Source organism: Sphaeramia orbicularis, chromosome 7 (assembly GCF_902148855.1).
Source record: "Sphaeramia orbicularis chromosome 7, fSphaOr1.1, whole genome shotgun sequence".
Taxonomy (NCBI): domain Eukaryota; kingdom Metazoa; phylum Chordata; class Actinopteri; order Kurtiformes; family Apogonidae; genus Sphaeramia; species Sphaeramia orbicularis.
Window position 1 is genome coordinate 46,235,455 of NC_043963.1, and position 23,574 is coordinate 46,259,028.

Here is a 23,574-nt window from a genome sequence, read left to right on the forward strand (position 1 = left end):
CCAGTCTTCCGCCTCCTCCAGTATGCTCACCTCACACTTCAAACTGTTGTTTTTTGCTAACTTCTTGCCATGAGACATGCGCAGTGCACAAGCACTATTTTTTTTCTGCTCGAACATTCTCCTCCTGCCCAATGCCTTCCCAGTGACGCTAAATTGACAGACAATTGGACACTCCCTCCTTAAAAATAAATAAATAAATAAATACAAATAAATGAAAGGCTCTTTACAAAGACTCGGCTCCCATCGTTCATTTCAAAGAGCCGTTCAAAAGATTTGATTTGTTCGTGAACGTCACATCACTACTAATGAGCCGCAGGTTCAGAAAAAGAGGCGAGTCCGTCCGGTCCGTTTCAGGTGGAAATCACAAAACATACAGAAAAAATCAGGACAGTCAGATCCACTGCGACCGTTGTGGTCCTTTAGTTTCTTTTAATCCTGCAGAAGTTTCTTCTTCTTTCTCGTATTTCTTTAGGCTTGTGTCTTATATTTGGCTCCGACAGCTTTTACTCGCTTGTTTCGTGTCGGCGATTCAAAGTCTGTCTGAATTTCCTCGTCGTCCGTCCACTTGTCGTAGCTTCTTTTTTGGTCCATTTTCCGGATTATCAAAATACAAAGCTTGTGGAAATTAAATGAGTTCAGTATTGGCGGTGAACAGAATGCGGAAATGCTGGGAGTCTAGTCCACCAATCAGCCTTCTCCAGCACATAGCCCCGCCCCTTAAAGTTCCAGGTCATCTGAACAGTTCGACCTCCTACCAGGAACTTCTTGGGGGTAAATTTGGGGTCTACTCGTGGCTTCTCTATCAGTGTACTGGGATCGTGCACGTTGGCGTATCGATACATATCGGATAACCTTTCCATCCCTAGTGTCCACGCATACTGACACGTTTGTCTTAAACCAGGGGTGTCAAACATGTGGCCCGGGGGCCAAATGTGGCTCGCCCGGCCCTTGGGATCAGGCCCATGCACACATAGGGCCCAAAGGGGGCTTGAGCTCCTGCCTTCTTTGCCTCGTAGAAAAAGTGCCTTTTTTAACTTTTAAAAAATAAATAAATTCCTGTTCTGCATAGGAAGGTAAAAGAAAACGGCTGTATAAAAACGCCACGGTTATCTACCGTGCGCATTTCCTTGTAATAGCGCGTCATGGTATTGTATGTGTGTGGAGTCTGATGTCGCTTCTCTGTCCGCTGTCTGTCACTGAGGGGCGGGGCTTCCCCATGCTGCACGCTCACACGCTTGTCCAGAGAGAGAGAGAGAGAGAGAGAGAGAGAGAGAGAGAGAGCAGGAGTAGTACAAGCCATGGTCACATCTCCACTGTGTAGTTCCTGCACAGATGAGACGTCACAGTGGATTGACTCCAACCTTCGTGGCTTATTAAGCCAACCCCCCCCCCAACATTACTTCTTGAATGTATTGAATCACAGCAGAAACAGGAGGAATCATTCACTCCACTTTTACTGACAATTTACATTTGTTTCCAGATTTTGAGTTTGTTGTGCTTTTGCTGCTGTGAATGTTTCTCCAGTAGGAACAGGAAACTCAAACAGCAGACACAGTAGGACTGGTTTATGTGTAGCCTGGACTATTTTTTTTTTTTTTTAATGAAAGCTGTGTTAATGTTCACCTCGGGAAAAATATCATATTAGCCTTAGCTTACCAGTTTGGAAGTTATGGCTTGGTTTTGGGAGTCGGGAAATTGTTCTAGTTTATTGTGTAGCTAATCTCAGGTCTCAGACTGTGTTAGCCATGCTATAGCAACAACAAATTATTGAGATCAACATGTTGACTGCAGTCCTGTGGGCATGCAGGCTGAACTACAGACTAAACAGGACTGTTTTTCTAGAATTTATTTCTATATTTTTATCAATGTTCAATGTTTCATAGTCGAATGTTCATGTGTTACAATCTTTATCTTCAATAATATATAGCCTGATAATAAGCCAGTGTTTTATTGCTTTTTAGAATTGCAGCTGAATTGTGTGTCCTCCAAACCTCAGTATTATGATACATTTTGACAATAATTTGATGACACAAGAGAAGCAGCAATTGCATCCCTCACAGCTACACAATACACACAGCTATGTTGTTGTTGTTATCTGTGGCTACTTTATTAATTTTACATTAAGGCACATATTGTGTTATTAGGGCCTGAAAAAAATTTGGTGCACACATACTGCCTTTTTGTGACTTTGAGCCCCTGCCCCTCTATAATCCTGTGCACGTCCCTACTTGGGATGCTTTTGCAAAGTCAAAAATTCCAGTCTTGAATTGAATAAAGCAAAAAAAAAAAATTAGCTTGAATTTTGGAAAAAATGTTGAATTAAGCAAAAAAAAAAATTAAGTAAAAAAACAAAATCTTAAATTTAGCAAAAAATCTTGAATTAACAACTTCAAATTTGTTTCTTTGTTTTAGTGCAAAAACTAACTTTAAATTATGAAAATATTTACATTTACAAAGTATCCTGTATCAATAAAATGTGAATAACCAGAACAAATATGAACAACCTGAAATGTCTAAAGAAAATTAATCGCAATTTTAACTATTTTCTGCCTGTTACTCAGTGTTTAGTGTCTTTGTAGATCTGATCCATAATGCACATGTAGAAATAAGTTGAGGCAGAATATTGTTAAAATTGCACTTATTTTTCTCAAGAAATTTCATTTTTTTCAGGTTATTCACATCTTTTTTGTTTGGATAGTTTATAAAAGTAAGTATTTTCATAATTTAATGTTTTTTTTCTTTACCCTAAAACAAAGACAAAAAATTTGGAGTTGTCATTATTTATATATTATTATGTTATTTTTTTTACTGGTCCGGCCCACTGCAAATCAAATTTAGCTGAATGTGGCCCCTGAACTAAAATGAGTTTGACACCCCTGGTTTAAACTCTTCTTCTTCTCTTTTTGTAACATCCATCAACATCTGTTGTTTTTTTTTTTTTTTTTTTTTTTGTTCCTGTGACTCTAGCTGTGTAAAAAGGTCTTTCCATTACAGTTTTGAGTGATATAACAATTTTGCTACACCCGAAAAACCACCACTGACAATCAGAATTTTGTTGTTTGTCCATTAGACAAATTTTTATTTGCAAGTTACATTTATGTAATTTGAGGGTCAATGGAAAAGCAACTACCGATAGGTTTTAGAAGTTTAGTTGAGTTTGTAAAAAGCATCGACTGATTAAAACCAAACAGACGGTAAAAGATCACAGATGTGATCATGTGATGTTTCCTGTGTGGAGACGTACCTGTCTGGACTCACCTGGACTCCACCTGAAGACGCTTCACAACCTCAAAACATCACCACTTATATCTGCAGAACCACTGGTGATGCAACACTGGTCCAACCAATCAGAATCCAGTACATTCACGTGGACATTTCCAAGAAGCAGGTGCAGCTTTATTGGAACAAACACTGAAACTCAGTAACAACAGATCATTGATCCCATCTGATATGATCTAATCTGACATCGTACCAATATAAAACTGATCTGATGTGACTTTACTGATCAATATCACCAACAAATGGATCAAAGAGCACGTTGTTCTTTCTTTAAACTGGGATATTCATCCTACTAGGGTTTACATTTGGACTGGTACTGTGGACATCTGATGCCGTCTCAGCTGTCTGTCCCCTCACAGTAAGACAGGAGGGACCTGCAGAGGACAGGAAGGACCTGCAGAGGACAGGAAGGACCAGCAGAGGACAGGAAGGACCTGCAGAGGACAGGAAGGACCAGCAGAGGACAGGAAGGACCAGCAGAGGACAGGAAGGATCTGCAGAGGACAGGAAGGACCAACAGAGGACAGGAAGGACCTGCAGAGGACAGGAAGGATCTGCAGAGGACAGGAGGGACCTGCAGAGGACAGGAGGGATCTGCAGAGGACAGGAAGGACCTGCAGAGGACAGGAGGGACCTGCAGAGGACAGGAGGGATCTGCAGAGGACAGGAAGGACCTGCAGAGGACAGGAGGGACCTGTAGAGGACAGGAAGGACCTGTAGAGGACAGGAAGGACCTGCAGAGGACAGGAGGGACCTGCAGAGGACAGGAAAGACCTGCAGAGGACAGGAAAGACCTGCAGAGGACAGGAAGGACCTGTAGAGGACAGGAAAGACCTGCAGAGGACAGGAGGGACCTGTAGAGGACCATAGCGCACATGATTCCATTGAAGTTAAAGCATGAGTAAAAAGGTGATGTTTAGCAAATACTCACCATTTCATATGTGTTCATGTGACCTACTGATTGACCACATGGCCTACAAATTCTATTTGAAAAGAAACCATAACAGCTGAGTCGTCTTAAATACAACAAGGTTTTAGACAGACAGACAGACAGAGGGCCTCACCTTCACATGGATGAGGGTAAGAGCAGGAAATTAAAAACAAAAAGCACATTGATAAAATCAAAACATTATCTTTTTTTCCTCCATCAGAGTTCAATAAAAAAAGTGCCATCAGAAGTAGGGATGGGAAGATTATCCGATACATATCAATACGCCGACACGCAGGTGCACAATCCGCATGCACCGGTAGAGAAGCTGCAAGTGAATGAAAAGTTTGGAATGATAATGTGATGCATTGGTTATTGAATGTTTGCATTGCTAAAATTTGATCTGTTTAATAGAATGTATTTTTTACTTGCATTAAAAGTGTTACTCTTTATTTCGGTAAAGTTTTTCTTTTCTTCAGACCCACGTTAACGTGCACCGTGGATTCGTGGATGTGTACACTGTACATGACAGTAAGAGCTCTGTGGATGCGCTGTGGCACGAGCACCACCGATGAATACTGTAACGTCTGTATGTGAATGTGACAGACTTAGAAGGAGGTGACCACATGTGGTTTCTGAATGTGTACTTTTTACTAGAACAACTGTATTGAATACTGCCATATATACCGGAGATACTTCCTTGACATACATATCTAACAGAACATCCCAGAATACCTTGCACAGGTGTCTCTTAAAGTGACAGAACCTTTTTCTGTTTTACCTACGTACATTACAAATACATTTCATTACAAATGGATTCAGCAAGGGAGCAAGAAGTTGAGTTAGAAACAGAGAAAATACTTTGGAAACAAAGTCCTAACTTTTTCACTGACTGAATGTGAGGTACGGGTTCTGAAATTGAACAAAAGCCACTTTGTAAAAAATCATGGTCTTATTTGATAAATAAATAATCAAGCTCATTGAATTGCACTGCATATTTTCTTTTTACCAGAATGAATGTGTTGAATCAGAATGTGCTTAATCGCTCTGTATTGTGATTTGGGTGTGAATCATATCGCATCACAAGGTGGTAGACACATATCTTTAAAATATCGGATCGGAGATGCTGTATCGAGATGTGTATCGTACCGGCCTTACAACTAAGATTCCCAACCCTATAACAACAACAACAACAACAATAATAATAATAATATTAATAATAATAACTTTATTTATATAGCACCTTTAAAAACTGAGTTTACAAAGTGCTTTGACAGACAAAACAAAAGTGCACAACAGCAGAATAAAAACATAGAAAACAGCACAGCGCAATAAAAGAGATAAGTACAGCACGCACAAAAACATGACTAACTTTGAATGTATCGTAGTGGAGAGGGCAGAAATAACATAACCTGATGCTTTCAGATCAATGCAAAATGAAGGAATGGAATAAAACAACATGTATGTCAATATAAATGAATAACCAAAACAGGTTAAAATTAAATATTCAAAATTAAAAACATTAAAAAGAGACAACATCACATTAAGACAAGTCTATAAAAATGCGTTATAAGAAGATGACACTGATTCTGCAAGCCTTATCTCCTTGGGTAGGCCGTTCCCTATAGTCAGGGAGCCAAAGTATCAAAAGCTCAGTAAAATGGTTTGAACCTCACATGGTCTGTCATACTTTTTATTTGTGTTTTCTTTGTTAATTTTGATCCTAAGGACCAATAATTGGGGGGTCTGCTCTGCTGGAAATATCGCAAAAAAAAAAAAATCGTGGCCTTGTTACGTATGTACCCCTCATTTTTTTATATAAAATTTTGAAAAATGAAAATTTTCCTTCGATCCTCAGTGGGCTGGGTAAGCTGTCAATGAATGCATTCCAAATGCAAAAACACATGTGGTGACAACCTTCAATGAAAAAATAATCCTTAAAACACATTTCTGTATGATTTTGCCTTAATTTAATGAAAAAAATTTAGCCGTTTTCTCACTTTTTTCCAATATTTTCAACTTTACTTCATTGTCAATCAACTATTCCCCCAAGTTATGACATCAGCCAATATGCCATTCTTCTCACCAAACAATATACTCATTCCACAGAAAAAAATTATAAAAATCCAACTAAAATCAGTGGATCTGTGATGATTTCTCTACTAGTTGGCAATACAGGCCCAGAACCTCAATAGAATTTTAAGCTACTCTCAAAATTCCGAAAGACATACTGGATATTTAACATGGTTGTTAATGTCCACATTATTAAAAATCATGGCCTAGGCATCTTTGTATTTTCAAAATAACTCTGAGAAATCACTTGAGGTCTATGTACCCTGAGATGTCAATCACTGATAAAAAAAAACAAAAAAAAAACACCCACAGCTCAAATTTACAAAAGCAGCGGCCGTTTAGGAAATAAAAGTCAGCTGATATAATGACAGGTGGAGGCAGAAATTAAAGAACCGGTGAAACTGGAGAAACAGAACAGAACATATAGAACACCAATAGTAATAGTAATACACACTAATGCTGTGAATGTACAATTATTTCTGAAGTCTTTGAGTCCCTTATGAACCAGCTAAAGCCAGTGTCATGGTTAAGGCCTGAGGTCGGAGTATCCATATCAAGCCGCTCAGATTTGAGCAGATAACAGTCTGAACCCTGATCCTTTTGGTCTGCAGATATTTACCAACTGCAGGGTCATGAAAAACCATCATCCTAGTGAATTAGAACTCAGGTTGACTGATGAGGTTTGTGATCTGTGCTTTGACCACCAGGTTGATACTATCTGTAAGAAAGCACATCAGCACATGTATATTTACCAGAAACACCAGAGTTTTAACCCCCAAGTGCCTAAATGTGTTTATAATTACAGAAAAAAATGTATTTGTGTTGTTGCTGTGACACAGATCCTACACATGTGAATTATGTGCAATAAGTATAACCGTGCAATAATCTTCTGTCCTGTGATAAAAACGTATTTATTCAATATTTATTAAAAATAAATGCACTCTTTTTATATAGACATTGGTATACATACAGTTTTACATAGATATACATACTGTTTTTTATAGGAAATACATATTGTTGATACTGTTAATAGAGATGCATACTGTTTCATATATATATATATATATATATATATATATATATATATATATATACACACACACAGTGTTAATGTTGTTCATAGATATACATACTGTCACATACTGTTAATACTGTAAATTGTGTCTATTCATATTTTATCCAGTTTTATTTTTTATTCTACTAATCTCTATTCTGATGTTACTTTGTTAAATTGTACATTTTTTGTACATTTTTATTAACTTTTCTTATCTTATTTTTAGTTTTTGAAATTTTATATTTGCCCTATTCTTTTTTCTGTAGCACTGGTGTTTGTTAATATTACTATTCTATTCTATTCTATTCTATTCTATTCTATTCTATTCTATTCTATTCTATTCTATTCTATTCTATTCTGTTCTGTTCTATTCTATTAAATGTAGATAATTTGAATTTGAATTAATTTGAATATAGTGTCTACATTAGGTATAATTGCCATAATTGTCATAATAGTAACTAAACAAATGTTCCAATCTCAGGTACAGTACAGGCCAAAAGTTTGGACACACTTTCTCATTCTTTGCATTTTCTTTATTTTCATGACTATTTACATTGTAGATTCTCACTGAAGGCATCAAAACTATGAATGAACACATGTGGAATTATGTACTTAACAAAAAAGTGTGAAATAACTGAAAACATCTCTTATATTCTAGTTTCTTCAAAGTAGCCACCCTTAGCTCTGATGACTGCCTTGCACACCCTTGGCATTCTCTTGATGAGCATCAAGAGGTAGTCACCTGAAATGGTTTTCACTTCATAGCTGTGCCTTGTCAGGGTTACTTAGTGGAATTTCTTGCCTTATTGATGGGGTTGGGACCATCAGTTGTGTTGTGCAGAAGTCAGGTTGATGCACAGCTGACAGCCCTACTGGACAACTGTTAGAATGCATATTATGGCGAGAACCAATCAGCTAAATAAAGACAAACGAGTGGCCATCATTACTTTAAGAAATGAAGGTCAGACAGTCTAGAAAATTTCAAAAACTTTGAATATGTCCCCAAGTGCAGTCGCAAAAACCATCAAGTGCTCCAACGAAACTGGCTCACATGAGGACCGCCCCAGGAAAGGAAGACCAAGAGTCACCTCTGATGCTGAAGATAAGTTCATCTGAGTCATCAGCCTCAGAAATCGCAAATTAACAGCAGCTCAGATTAGAGACCAGATGAATACCACACAGAGCTCTAGCAGCAGACACATCTGTACAACAACTGTTAAGAGGAGACTGCGTGAATCAGGCCTTCATGGTCAAATAGCTGCTAGGAAACCACTGCTCAGGAGAGGCAACAAACACAAGAGATTTATTTGGGCCAAGAAACCCAAGGAATGGACATTAGACCAGTGGAAATCTGTGCTTTGGTCTGATGAGTCCAAATTTGAGATCTTTGGATCCAACCGCCGTGTCTTTGTGCGACGCAGAAAAGGTGAACGGATGGATGCTACATGCCTGGTTCCCACCGTGAAGCATGGAGGGGGAGGTGTGATGGTGTGGGGGTGCTTTGCTGGTGACACTGTTGGGGATTTATTCAAGATTGAAGGCAACCTGAATCAGCATGGCTACCACAGCATCCTGAAGTGACATGCCATTCCATCCGGTTTGCGTTTAGTTGGACCATCATTTATGTTTCAACAGGACAATGACCCCAAACACACCTCCAGGCTGTGTGAGGGATATTTGACCAAGAAGGAGAGTGATGGAGTGCTGCGCCAGATGACCTGGCCTCCACAGTCACCGGACCTGAACCCAATCGAGATGGTTTGGGGTGAGCTGGACCGCAGAGTGAAGGCAAAAGGGCCAACAAGTGCTAAGCATCTCTGGGAACTTCTTCAAGACTGTTAGGAAACCATTTCAGGTGACTACCTCTTGAAGCTCATCAAGAGAATGCCAAGGGTGTGCAAAGCAGTCATCAGAGCTAAGGGTGGCTACTTTGAAGAAACTAGAATATAAGAGATGTTTTCAGTTATTTCACACTTTTTTGTTAAGTACATAATTCCACATGTGTTCATTCATAGTTTTGATGCCTTCAGTGAGAATCTACAATGTAAATAGTCATGAAAATAAAGAAAATGCAAAGAATGAGAAGGTGTGTCCAAACTTTTGGCCTGTACTGTATGTCAGTTATTTTACTGATGCTGCTGTTAATCAGTTCTTCCAGTCAACATTCCAGAGAAAACAGAAATGATTAAACAAAAACAAAACACCAGAATGTCATGAAATTCATCACACTGTTATAGTCTTGGCAAATATGTAACTGTGGATGTTCTTTTATAGAAGTTGAAGATATCTTGTACCTTTGATCACCTCCTGAAAATGTCATGCATCTATCATTACTTTTCAACTATCAGAGTAGTTGAAAAGTAATGATTTATTAACTTAGCGTCTTTTTTTCATCCATCATTTATATAGCGCAATAACAAAATATCAAGAACTAATAAGTTATCAGTTACGTGACTAAAGTTTATATGGTGTTTACTAGGACTGATAACATTTTATGAAAGTATGAAGCAAATCAGAGATGGAGGCCTCCAAAGATTTCACCTGGACTGACCCTGAACAGGGCACGAACATTCAATCAGACAGATCAATCACATGAACCATTATTGTAAAGTGACTCCATTGTTTTATGGTCAGTTACAACACCTGTGTCTATTTTTTGCCCTTCATCCTCAATAAAATCTTAACTAAAACTAAAAAAAACAACAAAATTCCCCACTGTTATAGAAGGAGATTGTTGAAATTGATCGGTGAACATCAGGGATCACAGATAACCAGCTCATAAATACAAGTGTTGAACAGCAGCTCATAAACATTTACTGAAGCCACACAACAATAGTCTACAAGGAGTTAATGCTGACACTGTATTTATGGAAATGTATTCTTATTTTCACCGAATTTGTTCTTCTCTTTTCTTTTGCCTTCTGGCACTGGTCACTTTCTGTTTAATAGTACAATGTGTTTTTCAACCTTGGGGTTGCGACCCCATGTGGGGTTGCCTGAAATTCAAATGAGGTCGCCTGAAATTTCTAGTAGTTGATTAAAAAAAAATTACTAATAAAAATATTATTAAATGATTCAATATATATTTCATTATAATTAAATTACACTGGGTTACAAAAAAATGTTTTTTTGCAAGTTGTCTAGGTTTTTTCAACTGAATTAGGACCATTTTGCACCGCTAAATCCAAAAATGACATCTGTTTTTCTCAGTCAGATCAGGTTTTTTTGCCAATTTGATTTTGAAAAATTTGATCTTCTCACAAAATTGATAACATTTTTGTGACTTTATCAGTTGATTTTTTATATAGTTCTCACCCTAAATAGGTTATAAGAGAAAAAAAAAAAATTTGATCACTTGATTCCTGTTAGGTACAATGGTGTATTCACCGCAGATGTAGCAGAATACGTCAGGCTTATTTTTGCAAGATCTTCTAGTCGAAGCCATTTCATTCACCTGTAATATTAAAAAAAACATTAATCATAAATTGGCTAAAGTAAAATCTTCAGAACTTGTTTATTGCAAGAAATATGAAAGAATTTTGTATCATATGATGTGAAAATGCCCATAAATGTAAGCAAAAATGTTAAAAAGCCAATATGTAGCATAGTTCAGAAAGTTGACCTGATTGAGCAAAATTAATGTGATTTTTGGATTCAGCACACCAAAATTATCCTAAATCAGCTCAAAAAACTTAAACAATAAATTTGTTGTTGACCAGTGTTATCACACATTTTTCCCGGTAAAAATTAAGTTCAAATAAAATGCAGGATTTAATATCTGAGAGGGCATATATTGATTGACCCAATCATGTGACCATGTGCGTCACCGCCGCTTCAACACAGTTGCAGTCACAAGTCGCAGCTAAGATATCTCCAAGAGAAACTGGGAAGCAGTTACCAAAAAGGCGCATTATACATATTATATAGCCTAAATATCATCTAAAATTAACATTTATTTGCAACATAGTATAGCAAACTATTACATGATCAAAAACAAATCAATTTTGGCAAAAAAAAAAAAAAAAGTCTCTGGGGTCGCCAGAAATTTGTGCTGTTAAAATGAGGTCACGAGCCTAAAAAGGTTGAAAACCACTGCATTATGGTATGATTTTTTGTTATCATTAGGGCACAAAAAAAGTCTACCATGAAGCGGAACAAACAGGATCCGAGAGTCACTTATTCCTTTTGCGATGAGCCTTGTTAATGACGCAGTGGAATTCACTCAGAATTGTGTCTGTATTTGCTGCTGTTGAATGACTGATGTTGGTTACTGTCAATACTGGATTATTTTTTGAATTTACTGACAAATACTGGGACTATTTACTGGGACGATTTATGAGTAAAGATACCTTGACGCTTAGAAGAATGGAAATAGTTGATATAAATCCACTGAAACTCTACTAAACACTGATGCAACATCCTTTTGTCACTGCTATACACACTTTTCTAAAGAAAGAGGCTAATATTGTAGAACTGCGCTGAATAAAGAGAGAAAAGACAGAAACCAGCGGTGAGGGCAGATGCACACACATAGAACTATAAATCTTTTTAATTAATCCGTCTCTTTTTACTGAACTACTACTTGGGTTTCAGTGGCAGTCTATGGAAATCTTCATCAATGCAAAACCAGTATTATATGTGTGTGAAAGTCAAACATCTCCAAAGGTTTATCGAGAAAACAGTAAAGTTAAAGTCAAAGTCCAGCTCTATAAAAGTTGTATTTGGGTTTATATTTATTATGCACCAACAATAGAACTCCGTGTGCTGGCATGTTTTTTTATTATTATTATTTTATTATCTTATTTAGATATCTGATTTTACATCTTCTTCAAGCGCGGTCAAAAATGTGCTTCTTTATTTTAGTTTGAAGCATGAAATCTTAGTGTTTCTTGGACTGCATATTGTGTTTACAGATTTAAACCTTTTCACAGTAAGGTTTTGTCTGGTTTGTACGTTAGTGGATCAAACAGCTTGTTGTTATTTGCTCAGTGTGTATTTCTCACATTAGTGTGGCGTGAGGATCTCTTTTGTTGGACATGGATAAACTACACTGACAATCCGATCTCAGTGAAATTCATTTTTCAGTGCCGTTGAGCTGAAACTTACCCCCACCCCAACAGGTGCAGCAAAACTAACAGGAGATTCGACTGGATGTCAGTGAAGCACAACTATTCATGCCCACACAGTAAAACTTCAGATAAATAGGACACGACAGCAGGTTACATGTCAATGCAAAACAAAATACAGGGTGACACAAAAAAACGGGAACTTTTTAACAATCCAATAAAACCAAGAGTGATGGAAGAAAAATATTTTATTCATAGTAATTGAAACCTTAAAACATGCCATTTAAGAAACAATGATGGAATTTTCATTTTTTTAAAATTAAAACGGGAATTTTTGAACGCCGTGGGCTCCATAAGACAGACTCGTGTACAACATCAATGTTTTGTGGAGTACGAGCACTTCTTGGTCGTCCTGTTGGTTTCTTCTTCAGGGCAGATCCAGTCTCTTCAAAGTTATTAATCCAACATTTTATCGCGTGTTTTGATGGAACAGCACCATGACGTCCTAAGCTGTAAAAACATCGGAACTCCCTCTGCGCAGCTGTCAAACTATCACCGTTTTTACAAAACATTTTTATGGCTAACGCACGCTGTTGCCTGTTCCACTGATCCATGGTTACTAAAATGGGGGTGTGTTTACTTGCTCGAGGTCACTGTCTCGCGGTGCTGCCACTTGCTCATGTCTGCCAATACGCACTTCAAAAATTCTCGTTTTTTTGGGTCACCCTGTATAAAACAAAGACATGCCATAGTATTGCTAAATTGTGATAGGATAAAGTAATAAAGTAATAAAAATAAAGTAAAAAAAAAAAAAAAGGCAACTAGACCATACCAAAGAAATCCATAACTCATCTATAGTAAATCAGCAACAGATTTCATTCATAATAGCTTGTTATCCTTAAATCTTAAAAGCTTTTGAAAGAAGGAGGAGTTTCAAATGTCATGTTGTTTTGCAGCTCATTTAATACACATGGTGCATGGAAAGAAAAAGCAGATTTACCAAGTCTGCCCTTAGGCTAGTCTGTAAATGTAAACATTTGTGTAATTTTACTGTTTTTAACAAAGGGAAAAAATGGTTTTCTTTATTTATAGTTTATTATGATAGTATTTTACTGGTCTGACCCACTTTAGATTGAATTGACCTAAAATTAATTTAACATGAATGAATGAATGAACATCCTTGATTGTTAATATTTTCAGTGTAATTTTTGCATTTCACAAATTCATTCCATGGGCCGGACTGGAGCCTTTGGCGGGCTGGATTTGACCCCGGGCTGCATGTTTGACACCTGTGATGTAGCCTATATCAATTATTTTATAGTATTTTGTCATGCAAGATACATTCATACAGACATATTAAACACACTAAGACCATGAAAGCACTTACAAAAAGTTGGTAAAATAAAGTAAAAAAAAAAAAAAAAAAAAAAGGCAAGTAGACCATACCAAAGAAATCCATAACTCATCTATAGTAAATCAGCAACAGATTTCATTCATAATAGCTTGTTATCCTTACATCTTAAAAGCTTTTGAAAGAAGGAGGAGTTTCAGATGTCATGTTGCTTTGCAGCTCATTTAATACACATGGTGCATGGAAGGAAAAAGCAGATTTACCAAGTCTGCCCTTAAGACATTCAGTAGAATTTGGACAGTTGATTAAGTGCTGTTGCTACTAGTACAATAGGATAAGAGACTGGAAATGTACGTAGGGATTTTAAATAATAATGTCTTTGAAGTAAAAAGCAACATATGAAATGTTTTCCTCTTAATTGAAGAGGACCATTATAGAAATTAGTATAAAATACAGGGTTGAGTTCATGAACCAACATTAGGGCCTGGCCAAGTGAGTAACGGAGAGACAAAGCACTGTACAGTAATACTAATCATTCCATAACTGTTTTTACAAATTAATTTAGCAGCAACCATAATAGCTCAAATTGTAGGTCTAAGCAACTACTTTAACATGCCATTAAGGAACAACAACCAAATATTTAATAAAAACATGAATTTATCAGCAAATTTGACAAAGTAACGAATTAAGAAAAAATATACAGCAGTTATTCAAGGTTTGAAAAAACTACCAAAAAGTGCTATTCCTCAAGGGAAGTGCAAATATTTAGCATACAACATTTTTCTTAATACATGAGAGTACTTTATATCCAAAAATGAAACTGTTATCATTTTTATTTTAGTTTTAAAAGACATTATTTCATGGTAACGGAGTGAGAATCCAAAAAAGTAATGGAGTGAGGTGTTTGTTCAGTGTGATGGACCAGAATAATAATCAAAGATTTTATTAAGATACTGATAAAATGATCAGTCTTTAGCAACATATGTTTCATTACTATATTTAATACACATCTTTCTAATCTTTTTAATAATAAATAACATTCAAAATCGTTATAGTTTTTGATTATTATGAAATATAAGATTAGACACAGGCATATATTTTGAACACATTTATTTACACATTGCTATTTACATTCTGAATTTGTGCTGTATACATTAATTTACAACCTTTACTGTTCTTAATTTACACTTTATTCTCATATATTTTCTTATATATCAGTTGTAATTCAGGTACAAATTAACTAAAGACAGTTTTAGAAACTACAGATATATGGGTCATTTCAGAATTGGGGTACAATTCGTGTCTCCCAGATACACCCTTTGTTTTTTCTCCCCAGACAAATCTTTATTGAATCAGTTTTTAATAATACTACTGATTGAATTGAACTTTAACAAATAATAATGCTTTTTGTTTATTTTTGACAAAATGTATACAGAAAATATTAGCCTAAGAAGTCCCACCCCATCCAAAACTGACTGTCTTCGGCTTAGGATTCATACATTGAACTTGAATTAAAATTAAATAATTTAATATAATTTTCATTTTTTTGTGTTCACTCTAATAGCATCAATAAAATCAATTGCACAGAATATCTATTTTCTGTATTATATGAAATATCAGTATTAAATAAATATGTTTTTTGTTTGTCTATACGTTCTGGTCAACTCTGTTATCTCTGTTATAAAACTCCATAAAAATTTCCAAGGCATTCATATAAAAACATGAGACGTGCGTATTGTGATGTCACTTCCTCTGGCAGAAAACATGTTGCGGGCAGTAAGATATATCATTTTTCTTCTCCCATTATTTTGTACAAAATGTTTAGGATACACCACTTGTTAACTCTGTTATTGTTAAATCATAGGGAATCAATCATGTGAAACTTTTAAAAACCAATAATATGATAAAATCTATAAAAATTCTATTTTTAGACATGCCATGTGATATCTCACTTTCATCTAGCACATGGAGTTAAGGTAAAAAATGGAAGAAAATGTCAACTCTGTTAATGGTTTAATGATAACAGAGTTGACAGTGACTTACAGATTCAAATACTCCTAATCTTATTTGAGTATTTTGAGGTATTTTACTTTTTTAATATACACACATATATACACTTTTATTATGGATGCTGAATCATATTACTGTACACTGTAAGCCCGGAATTTGTATTTTCTAAAATGCTTTAATTACAATGCACTTAAATTGTTTAAGTTTTATGAAGTTACTATAAAATGTTAAGTATATTCTACTAATTTGTAGACATAGTTGAAAGTACGAAAAAGTTTAAGTTGAATGGAATTAAATCACTAAGTTTTAGTCATGACCACACCTTTTTATCTTCGCATTGCATTGTGGGTATTGGGCATGTTGTTGAAAATGTGTTATTTTTCTGTGCAGGGGTTCAGCGGGGTTGTAGTGTTAGTGTTAATTTGGATTTAATGTGTGTATGGCAGTGTTTATTGGCCTTTTTTTGGTTGTTTTTGTATTTTTGTAGAGCTGTACCATGAGTCAGAGCCATAGGAAGAACAGTGGCTTTCCTGTTCATCTAAGTCTTAGATGCTTAGATTATTGTTGTACAATAGGTTTCTCAATGTCTTATCAAATTGGGAGCACTTCTAGTACTTGTAAATTATATTGAGGTAACTTCCATTCATGCTGCAATATATTAAGTTGAATAATTTCATAAGTATTTTGGTCAGGAATAGGATTTTGAGTTTGATTATCTTGAAAAAAACTTGTTTGATCAATGATAAATTAATCTGGCTGCAATTGAGAAAATTAGTCAGTGTAACCCAAAATGCTGAGTTGAATGGTTGGTTAGTGGGGTTGATTTTACAACAGATTTGAAGTACAAATAACTTGTCTTTCAGTGTCTTCTACTTAATAGTTTAAGTTCAATACTTTTAGCATTAAAGTTGAACCTACTTAAACCAACTGATTAGTTGATTACTCAAATCATTTAAGTGCAATCACTTGCCTCAGATTTTTTGAGTAAACTCTACTTATCTGGGCTTACAGTGTAAAGGGAACATCAGTGCTTTAACTTTCCAGTTTAAGGAAACTGAATATGTTGTAGGTAGATTTTATTTATTATTTATTTGGTTTATTTGATAGGGTCAGATACAAAAGACATAGACCAACTGTAACACAGCAATCCCATGCATGCATCATAGCGCTTATAGCAAAAGCTAATTTGCAGCACCGGTCCCTAGATGGGCTTTTATGAAAAGTTAAAATACAGAAAGGAATGGAGAGACAATGACCTTTTACATACAAAACTGAGGTATAGGAAAGAAAATAATCAGGTTAAAGCAAAGAAACAGATAAACATTATACAAGCATTAAACATGAGTACACTGCTGTTTCTGGTGCATCCATTTTTTTGTAAGTTTTTTGAATGAACTTAAGCTTGTCAAAGATTTCATTTCAATGGAAAGTAGGTTCCACAGATCAGCTCCTTTCACAGAGAATGCAAACCGAGCAAAGGCAGTTTTTCTGTAGGGCACCTTGCAGTCTCCATTTGAGGCTGCTGTGGTGACCCTGCCACAGTTCTGCAGCCGACGCACACAGGCACGCAGAGGCTTCGGGGCCAGTCCATTAAGGCATCTAAAAAGCAGTTTCACTATGTTAAAATTAATAAAACTGGTAAATGATAAAAAAAAAAAAAAAAAGAATTTAGATAAAAGGCTACAGTGATGAAATCTAATCGGCTTTTGTAGAGGTGTTCGACTGGTTCAAGTATTTCCTGACCACACAGTGGCTCCGTAGAGCAGGTGAGAGAATCATTGAGTTGAGGAAGATTTGTGCAAACTCAAGAGTTAAACATTTCCTTATGAGCTTAAAGCAGTTTATGTTTGATCTGACAGTTTTACACATTCTCTTGACATGGCTTTTAAAATTTTATTGCGAATCTAAATTAATTCCTAAATATTTCTCCTCTGACACCTGTGATGAAGACAAAGCTGTCAGAGGCAGAAAGGCAACGGCAGTACAGGAAAAGCGAGATGCCGACCCTGTAAGGAGAGCAGAAAATGCACAAAAAGACAGAGGTAGATGAAACAACAGAAGAAATGCATGGCAGACGAACAGAGTGGCTGATTTGAGTCAAAGGGAGTAAAGACAAAAACACAGGTATTGGAGAGAGGTTCAGCAGAGGTGCAGAGCAGGAAGGCAGAGAATTTCAGAGATGACACCACCACCAAGTCCAGAACCAGACCCTGAACCACAGCTATGCAGGTTAGATTAGTACATGATTAGATGGCCACATAGGTCCATGAGTTTATAATTATATTCTATAACGTAACTGCACAGTAAGTCACAGATTGAGACAAGTGTTTCTTATAAGGGTTGTCAGTGTGATAGAATGTAACTGAACTGTCCAGTGTGTTGTGTCTTAAAGGTCCCGTATTATGCTATTTTTCAGTCACGTCATATAGGTCTCAGAAGCCCAAAAACATAGTATTTAAGTTTGTTCGCCCCAGAATCATCCTTTTTTCGGAGTTTCAGCGGTCGAAAAAGTCTCTCTCACCAGCCCTCCTAAGAACAGGCCGTTTCTGGGCCTGCTTCCGGGTACGCAAATGAACGCATCTGTCCACGCCCACTCCCCCCCCCATCTCTGGGAGAGGACGCGGCTTCCGCTAGCGGTACTACGCGCTAATGTTGACTGTGAAGCCATGGCTCTCTCGTCTACAATACACATGTCTCAGACAGAACGTCTTTCCAAACACTGGCTTTCTTTGCCTTGAGGCGTGATTGAGCCCCGACGGAAAACGGCGGTGTTGTGTCGGGTTCGTGGACCTGACACGGAAAGACGCCTGCCACCACTAATGCAGGCAGCTGCTAACAAGCTTGATGCTAACTATACTGATGCCAACCACAAAAGGCCTGTGTTCACAGTAGTTCTGTTGAATGTCTCTGGATATTATCAGCTCTTGCATGTTAACGGGGACGCAAACGTTAGCAGCAGTAACCGAGCTATGTTAGCTGCCATGCTAACGTTAGACGTACACATCAACAACCACCAGCTTATCCGTAATGTAGGGTTATGCAGTAAAGATACAAAAAAATGATAAGAACTTACATCTCCCACGCTTGTACTTGGGTCACGAAGCGTTGGTACTGCGTCCTTCTGGATTCGGAGTCTTTGTGCTAAGCCGGAGCTGTATGGGCCCATGTTAAAAAACACTCGTCCGTGAAATGCCGGGGACACACATACAAGCGTTTGGGAATGTTGTTTGGTACATGACCATCACAGATAGAATCCAGACACTTTTTACGGAGAGGCTCGGAAGTGGGGAGCAAAAATAAACTATGGTGTTGGTGTGTGCAGCCAACAACACCACAACTTGCGTGTCTCGCCTTCGCCATGTTTGTTGTCCAAGAGGTACTTTGCCAGGGCGGGGCTCGCTTTGCGAGGGTGGGGGCACAGTCAGGGGGAGGAGTTAAATCCGCTTATGTCGTCATAAACGGAGCCAACTCAAACTCGGCCGTTTGAGCAGGCATTTTCACGAACTGTGGTGTAGCAAGGCAGGGAGGAAACCGACAGTTTTCAAATTCTAACCTCATAATGTGGCTACTGCAACACACACTACTATAAGAAAACTGTCACAAAGTCAGATTTGCATAATACGGGACCTTTAAAGGCACATTCTTTCATTTATGCATGGCTTTAAATAAAGGTGCACTTTTTAGCAACAGATTTTGTTAAAAATTTTGGGCTTCTACATGGGCAATGTTATCTTTTTGTTCTCACCATAATTGATATGATGCCCACCATAACTCTAAAGACAAGCCTGTTTTGCTATTTCTTCTATCAAAACCTCTATCTTCTTTGTTTGATGATATGATTTCAAAGTAGCTGTATAGTGCACCTTTAATAATAAATAGGCCTGTAACGGTACACAAAATTTTTGGTTCAGTACATTTTCGGTTTTGAAAGCCACGGTTCGTTTTTTTTTTTTCGGTTCGGTACAGGAAGAAAGAAAACCCCTCAAAATGTCTTTAATACATTTATGAATTTTTGAACATTTTTCCCCCAATTTTTGGACACAATAGAATATAGAAAAACAGGAGTAATATAATTCTGCTGCTATTAAATCAAATAGAAAATAAAATAAATTATTAATATTACTAAATGTATTTTGAACATTAGTATTGCACTTTTCCCTGAAAGGCAGTTTCGAACAAACAAAAAAAATCTAATCACAGTTCTGTCAGTTCACATTCTGCAGAAAAATAACAAAAAAATTCCACATGAAGTGCAACATTAACAAGAGGGTAAACTGGTATTCTGTTGAAACAAACTGAAGAGAAACACTGACAACAAACTTAACCAAATTATTTATTTTAGGACAGAGAACAAACTGTTCAGGACACTTTGTGTACTTGTGTGTGTGTGTGTGTGTGTGTGTGTGTGTGTGTGTGTGTGTGTGTGTGTGTGTGTGTGTGTGTGTGTGTGTGTGTGTGTGCGTGCGTGCAAGGTGCGATTTGTCTGGGGGATGGTTTGTTTGTTGTTTTTTGTTTTGTTTTTTTTGGTTGGTTTGTTTGGTTGTTTTTTGGTGGTGCGGTCCAGTCCATAACTAACGTAACTAACACTGGCCTGAAACAAAAGTGAAACTTTATTTTTATACACGTTCAACGTCCAACTCCGAGTTCTGTTCCTCTGTTATACAGTGTGCGTGAGAGAGACAGACAGAGCTAGTGTGTTTTAGAACTACCGTAGTTCATAGGCGGTAAACAACGTCCGTCTTATTGTTGCGCTCTCCGCCCGGACGTTCAAGGGAGATGACTGCGTTGAATGTGGTGTGAAATAACAACGATCACGCTGCGTTTTTCTCACTCGTACGCTGTTTATTTAACAGCCGCCATTACAACACTCACCTTCACTGTGCACATGCGCACAACAACTTCCTTCCAGACAGTATAAATCAAACAGATATGAAACATCAAACAAACTGTATTTTACTTGTTTTAAATAAAACCTTTTCTAAATGCATTTAATTTTTAAACAAAATATGTAACGATTTTAATTACTATTTTTTAAATGTAAAATTAAATTATATAAACCTATATTTTCCCTTATTAATTAAATATAAATGTAATTATACACTACCTGTGCAGTTCAGTAACAACACATATAAATCTATAATAATAACTGAAAACAAATAAATGTATTAATGACCTATGAAGAACATTTCAAAAAAATAATGCGCCAAGGCATTTTAACCTGTCACATACTCCCCCTCAAAATAGATGTTGTCCCCAACATCTGTACTGTTTACACATAAAAAATGCTGGGCAACATGACCAAAACCATTATACAGTACTATAAACTGGAATAAAGTATTAATTATAATAATCAACAGTTTACAGACTGGAACTCTTTTCATACATTCGGTTTGAGTAACACTCATCAGGAGTCATTTTGTGCACATTTCACTGTACCATCTTATCAAACCTGTGTATCTTGTATTAAACACCAACACATTCTATTGTCTTATATGTGTAACTGTTGTTGCATTGTCAATAACAGTGACATAAAACTCAATATCACAATCTTTCAAAGCATGAATCTCTTAACTCAAGCTCAGTTATGTAAAGTGTCTATTAACCCTGTGCATAAGACTCTGGAGCATAATAAAGGTGTGCATTTTACATCCAACACATGCTCTGTCCAACATAATATGGCAACATCCTTACACTGTAACAAGATGGTGAACCAAGTCTGTCATAAGTGAATACCTTAGGTCTCCTGTGTTCTCGTTGTGGTCGCTGATTCTCTCCATCACCAAGATGACTATAGGCAGGAGAAAGAGGTGGAGGAAGTGAAGGGAGACGTACCTCCACAGGTAAGTCCTGTTCCTGACTAATGTCGCCCTCTGGAGGATGGTCAGTCTCTGTGGTGTCAGGCTCTGTCTCGGGCAGTTCATCCTCAGGTTGGTCATGATGGGGTGTTTCTGTGAAGCTCACATCCTGCGGTTCCGGTGAATCTGGTCGGGCGCTCTGGTGATGCAGCACTGGATAATACCCATCCTCATCATCGTCCTCTTCTGAATCCATTTCTGGTGTCTTGTCTGAATGTTGTGTCGTGATCTTTTTCCTTGAGCGGGGCTGTAGAGAAGCCTCTAATGGCAAGTGGTCACATGGCAGTAAGAGATTACGGTGTAATATTCTAGATCTGCCCTTACCCCTCTCAGGCTTCAGTTCATAAACAGGAATGTCTTTGCTCACTTGACGGACCACTGTATGAACAACATCCTCCCAGTAGTTTCTCAGTTTGCCTGGACCTCCACGTGGAGTCAAGTTCCTCACTAAAACACGATCACCAGGCAACAGAGCTGAGTACTTTAGTCTACTGTCATACAGTCTCTTACTCCGGACAGCAGCTTTACTTGCATTTTCCCGCGTAATCACATACGCTTCCTCCATACCTTGTTTCCACTTCTTCACATAGTCTTTCTGGTTAGTGTCACTCTGGTGAGAGTTTGGAGCCAAACTAAACAACATGTCAACTGGTAAACGTGGTGAGCGTCCATAAAGTAAGTAAAAAGGAGAAAACCCTGTCACCTCACTTTTAGTACAGTTGTATGCATAAATCAGTTTGTTTAGTGAGTCCTTCCAGTTACTCTTTTGTTTCTCTGTCAATGTCTTTAACATCTGGATCAGTGTTCGATTGAATCGCTCAACTTGCCCATTTCCCTGTGGGTGGTAAGGAGTTGTTCTTGAGCCTGCGACCCCACAGTATTCCTTTAGTTGAGCAAACAACTGATTTTCAAATTCACCACCCTGGTCGTGGTGAAGCCTTTGTGGGAACCCAAACTTTAAAGCATAGTCATTAAAGATTTTGTCTGCAGCTGTTTTGCCAGATTTGGATGTTGTGGCGTAAGCCTGGGCGAAACGTGTAAAATGGTCAACTAACACAAGCACATATTCATAACCACCCTTGCATTTGTCTAGATGTAAAAAGTCAACAGAGACAAGTTCAAAAGGCTGAGTGGTCACAATATTAGTGAGGGGCGCTCTGGTCTCATGGTTTGGCCTCTTGTGTTTCAGACACACACACTCTCTCAGTATATAGTCCTCTATTTGTTTTTGCATAAAGGGCCAGTAAAAACGGTCCCTTATAAGAGAAAGAGTCCTTTCTACACCATGATGACCCATTTCATCATGCAGTTCTTTTAACACTGTAACCCTGTGCTTTTCAGGAAGCAGTAGTTGAATCCTGTTTGTTGTTTTCCTATATAAAACACCTCTGTCATTAAAGTGTAGCTTGTCCCATTCCCTCACAAGACAAACAACTTGTGGACAAAGTTTTTTTAGTTCAACACCTGATGGTTTTGTCTCTGCCAGTTTGTATCTGATAATCTGTCCAATAATGGGATCAGTCTCTTGGTCTAACTTGATCTGTCCTACAGTTAAAGGAGCTATTGGGGTGCTCAATGACACTGTGGCACACTTAGCTGAGATACCCATAGACCAAGCTACACTGGACTCATTCTGTTGTTCAACTGCTTGTGCTGCTGCACTCACTGCATCATATGACATCTCCTTTGAACATTCTTCCATATAGGTTTCCATATCTAGGGGCATCCTAGACAAACTGTCTGCATCCACATTTTCTTTACCAGGGCGATACTTTACAGTAAAATGAAAATCTGCAAGTTCTGCAACCCATCTGCACCCTGTTGCATTTAACTTAGCAGTAGACAGTACATAAGTAAGTGGATTATTGTCGCTAAACACAGTGAAGAATGGTGCATAGTACAAATAATCGCGAAACTTCTCTGTAATTGCCCACTTAAGCGCTAAGAATTCTAACTTG